This window comes from Sinocyclocheilus grahami, unplaced genomic scaffold (genome assembly GCF_001515645.1).
Source record: "Sinocyclocheilus grahami isolate Dianchi unplaced genomic scaffold, SAMN03320097.WGS_v1.1 scaffold1562.1, whole genome shotgun sequence".
NCBI classification, from domain to species: domain Eukaryota; kingdom Metazoa; phylum Chordata; class Actinopteri; order Cypriniformes; family Cyprinidae; genus Sinocyclocheilus; species Sinocyclocheilus grahami.
Genome location: NW_015506741.1, coordinates 64,002 through 69,709, shown reverse-complemented (window position 1 = coordinate 69,709; position 5,708 = coordinate 64,002).

Sequence of the window (5,708 nt, the reverse complement as noted above, 5' to 3'; positions counted from 1 at the left end):
GATGAAGGTAACAGTTTTGTTTTTTTTCCAAGCCATAAATAAATTATTTCCATTATTCAGCTGAACAAGTCTGCTATTAGTGAATATGTTCATAAATTTAACAGTTAATCATGACATTCACCTTCATAACTGTTTACTTGTACTTGTCTATATACAATACAGGGGTGTAAACACTAGTTGTTTATTAATGTGCCTTCCATATTGGCGTTTTTAAGTAAGAATAATGCAGATTTACTCAACTTTATTGAGATCTCTAGAATGACCAGATAAATGTTTTGTCATTACTGTAAATCTACAGTAGGTGTTACTGTCTCAGTGCCACCTCCTGTCTCTGGTCCACCACAAGTTGCACCAACGGTAGTTGCGACAATTGAAAAACTGAAAGAAGAAAATAGACTCCTGAAAAAGGAACAAGATTTTCTGCGGAAGCAATTGAGAGATTCCCTCAACAAAAGACAACTAGATATGTCTTTTTTCACGCTTTTTTTTGCATATCTGACTCGGTTTCGGTAGTGTTTTTTTTTTTTTAAAGGGGTCATATGATGCTGCTAAAAAGAACATTATTTTGAGTATTTGGTGTAATGAAATGTGTTTATGCGGTTTAAAGTTAAAAAAACACATTATTTTCCACATACTGTACATTATTGTTTCTCCTCTATGGCCTGCTTTTTTGAAATGCGTAGATTTTTACAAAGCTTATCGGTCTGAAAAAGCGAGGTGTGCTGTGATTGGCCAGTTATCCAATGCGACAACCACATGTAATACATACAATCTGATTTTTACAAACCTGATCCGATTGGAAATGGGAATTTAAAGTATTAAAGCTATGCTGGAACAGCATCTCATTCTGTCCTATAATAAATTTATTTATATATTATATGCCCTAGAAAATATTTATTTGTATTTATTTAAAATATATTTAAAATGCAGTCACTTCATACTGAGTACAGTTCAAATTTATTAACATGTTTTCTGACATATAACTGATACTTATACTTACTGATATAAAATGTATAATTAAACTATATTTCGAAATACTACTTGTACACATTTCTTAATATTAAGCCTAAAAATTTGTTTTAATGTCACTATTGATGAGGATTGCATATAATTGCAATAATATCAGTCTTTAAATGCAAGATATTTAAAGTGTATGCTTGCAATAGTTCCAATGTAGCACAATCAAATATACTTAAGTATGTTTTTAGTTGGACTTCAGCACTACTTCCACACAATTTAAGTTCAAAATTAGTTGTTCCAATTTAACTTAAGTATACCAGTTTAGTATATTAAAAGTACAACTGCAGGGTATTTAAGCTTTAGCCCTTTTCCTATACCAACTGTATGCGTGTGTGTGTGTGTGTGTGTTAGACCAGTTTAAGTGTTTATGTAGTATGCTGGACTAGTTTAAGTGTTTATGTAGTTAATAAAGTCTTAATTGTATCACACTTGACGTTGTTCATTGTTTGCTCATAACTGGAGTCCCTTAATCATGCAGATATATGCTACATGCTCTTTGTAGAATTGTACAGTAAGAAAATGATTTCCCTTAAACAGGAAATTAACGTTCTTAAAATTAACAGACAGTTGACCTTGAGAGGTCAAGTAAATACTTACAGCGGATCTAAATATTTATAATTAATTATAACTAGTTATGATTAATTATTCATATTTCCCCCTGAGCTGATTCGCTACAATATTTGAATACTATTTTAAAGAAATTTAAATATTTGAAATCAAAATATTTGTCTTTTAATTACAAAAAGTAAAACAATGCAGTTGTATTTAGAAATATTTAAACTAATCTAGGGCTGTAACTAATTATTATTTTGACAACTGAGTAATCTGATATTTTTTAGTAACAAACAGACCTAAGTGAAAATCAAGCTTTAGTATGACTATTCATATATAAACTAACGATGAGGCAATAATAATTGGCTCAAATAAAATATCAAAACCAAGAAATTACATGATTGTATTGAACAACACTGTTAAAATACATAATGTAATATGCCTATACATAATATGAACATAACCAACTTAAGTACATTATGTATTAAAACAAACCTGCAGAGGGCGCCAACGGCCTGGTGACGTTTCGCTTTACAGCGTGATTAAACAATGTTTAAATCCATTTAATTTTAATGTTTGGCCACATGCAGAAACGTTTATTTTGAAATTGCGATGTACAATACATGGCATATTTAGAGATGAATGCAATTCAAATTCACAGCATATGATGAGGAAGAGTTTAGCCCCTTTCACACATACAGTCTTTACTGATAAAATACAAGCAAATTACCATTTAATAGAACATTTGTAAACAGGACCTTTTCAAAAATCCCGGTAAATTCGTTCTGGCAATCATGTCGTTCTTATGGAGATGACATGATTACTCTGAGCTGTTTACAAAGCTCCGCTGCTTTATAATTATCTTTTCTATGTAAATATGACGCTAGATGGACATCTGTGAACATTGCGCCTCGCAGCTTTTTGTGGCGCTTCTTCATCATCAGGGCTGCGACTCTGCAGTTGGATACTATTATGCGCGTCTCGTGTTTATAAGAGCAAAACATTCTGATTGGCTAGTAATGTTAGTATGGTTGAGAGTGAAAGCTGTGCTCCTCTCATACCATTGGTAGGTGAACTCATGAACTCGAAAGTGATATCAATCAACAAGATTTGTTTTTTAAATGTAGGACTATTTTTTTTCCCGTAGCCAAACACTGCACGCCGGAGATCTGGCACGGTGCCGGAGAACTTTAAGCCCTGGTACCATATTCCGTTCTGTTGCCGCTGAAGTTCCTTGAGTAAACTAGCATTCACCCGAAGCTTTGTTTTCATGTTTTGTTGAACATAACAGTTCCATTGAATGATAAATGTGTTTTAACAATGTCGTTGAACCGAATGTACGAAGGAAACTGTTAAAATAACCACAGCATTAACAACAACCTTGAAATAAGAGCGCAAGTTTGATCTGATAATCAGATGCATGAAAGTAGCATTTGTTGCTACAGCAAACAGACATCGGGTGCGTTTTTTTTCAGAATCATTATCCGCCGATGGAGAGGAAAAGTTAAATAGCTACTATAGCATTTTATTTCTATGAGCGATCTCACGCTCATAGAACTTTGTCCACATTAGGCTTTCCATGGCACGTACTAAGGCATCTATCGCTGCAGTTAAGCTGAATAAAAAGCAGAATGAACTGATGAAACGTTAAGACAATAAACACAATAAGTAAATAAAAATTATGAATGATTCAGTGCTAATTGACATATCCTTTATTACAGTACAGAAACTATAAAGTATATTTTCTACCTTATTCTGTGCAGAAAAATGTAATTAATTGTTTGTAGTATATAAAACAATCATAAAATTGCCATTAGGAAAAAAATTATAGATTACAAATGATTGATTATTGTCCAGCAGTGTATTTGATTTCTTATAGCAAATTAAAAGTAAGAGATAAGAAAAGAATTCCTTGTAAAAAAATAAAATAAAATAAATAATACATAGGCAACATACAGAAAATTATTTGTATTTGACATTTCTGTCACTTCTGAAATGATGGCTAAGCCTCTGGTGTGACAAAATGTTAACCTATACATAATACTTTTAAAGCTCTTTTTAAAAATCTTGGCTTACATAAATTTTTACATATGCCATGTCATCCCATAGCATCATTAAACTAGCATCTAACAATGGACAAAAGTGTTTAGTTGTTTTTTTCTCTAACCATAAGAACTGCTGTGTAATTTGCCCCCTGACTAAGCATTTAAAGAATTTAGGGGAAGAATTTAAATAATCCTGTAAATGCACTTAAAGAATGCAGAATCGAATCCAATCCAATTTAATTGTGAATCGTCTCGAATCAAATCGTTTTGAATTTGCAAAAATCATTCTTGAATCGAATCGAAAACCTATGAATCGTGAATCGAATCGATTCGCTGTCTACCCAAAGATTCACAGCCCTATCAAAACCACATGAATGTACTTATCAAATGATCTGTAAGAATAGACAAAGCAATAGTGATCACGTAATGAAAACAGTTACTCACACTTGTGTGTGTTGCGACATTACTGTCGGATAGTCAGCACAGCATCGTGTTTTAGTTACAATCTTTCTGAAAATCCCGCGTTGAATTGTGCCTTGTTTGTAAACGAATGAAAAGAAAATGAAGCGAACAAAGGACCAAGTTCTTACTGACACAGTCTGAATCTCTATTTACTCTTTCCTAACGTTGGGATCAAAAGGAAGGCAAAGCAAACAATGTTTTTCCACAGCTTAGCACTGCACAGCCAGTTTTTTCTTCAGAGACATCTTTATCGTTTAGATTCTGCATATACCTGCGCATTCTCCTCGCTCGAAAACACTACATGCTGAATCGGTGGGCAGGGATAAACAGTGATGTGGCTCTTCTTCTGCGGATGCGGTGCTTATCCACACTATTACATCATAGAGTAGAACATTCCAAAAGCTGTCGTTTTGGCAGATTGGCTTCAATATAAGCTGTTTTTAGACTAACGGGGAAGTTTTGAGTTCTGAAACTTACTGGATGTAAGATCATGGGTATTTTGGTTTCTCGGTTCATGACCCCTTTAACACTAGAACACTAGGGTAAATTTTACCTGGGGCTGTTTTTTTCAAATGTACATAACCGATTTTCAATGAAACATTCAAGTCTCCCAGTCATTGACTTTTACTAAAATTGTGTGAATTACAATCCCCTGTTGTTATGTTTAGATAAAACCAGATCAAAAATAAATGCCAGCGGGTCAAATTCACCCTAAATAAAATGCCTATATTTTCACGCTGTCATTTTCCTGCCGCTTATGTTTTAACATTGTACATTGATAGGCAACGCCTTTCACTCACTGAATTAGCTGTTATCAGTTTCATAAATAAAGACAAAATGAGTAAAAAAAAAAAAGCAATTTATGGATGCTGAAGAGGTATAAGAAGCACTAAATACCATGAGCGATGGAGAGTCTGACGATGGGGAGATAAGTAAAGTGTCCTGGGTCGGCTCAGCAGACAGCGATCAAGATATCATATTAATGTTTTACCAATGTTACTCATAATTGTTCAAAATTTGGATTATGTAATTTTTGTTTTGCCATTCGCTTCTGTGGTGCTATTTAGTCTGCCTGTTTCCTGAAGAAAAAAAACGAATACGGTCTATGATCTAATGAATAAAACCATTTTTTGATTACCCGAAGTTTATTGGTTTTGTTCTCTTATTCAAATCATAAATGATATAACTAAACAAATGAATAATTAATTCGGTGAAGCTGTGCACTTGAATTTTTAATCGCATCGTGCAGTGTGTTGAATTATTATTGCTCATTAAAATAGGCTATTTTAGTCATTTAAATAATATAGGTTAATATATTATCTAATATGATCATATTATCATGTCTTGAGAATTAGAAAGAAGTAAATACATATTTCGGTGGTGTAATATTATACTACAATGTCATTAATATATTGTTGTCAGTGCAGGCTTGTGTAGCTTATATTGACCCTTATGAAAAGTGATTAGTGGCCTGCATAAAAAAAACCTTGAACCTAAAACAACAGGACAAAAATATAGTTGATGACTAGACATAATCATTTCATGACTCTAGACACTTCTTTGTGAAGACATTGGCATAATACTGTGAAATAATATGTTCTTTAGCCATATAAAAACAGTTGTCATGTG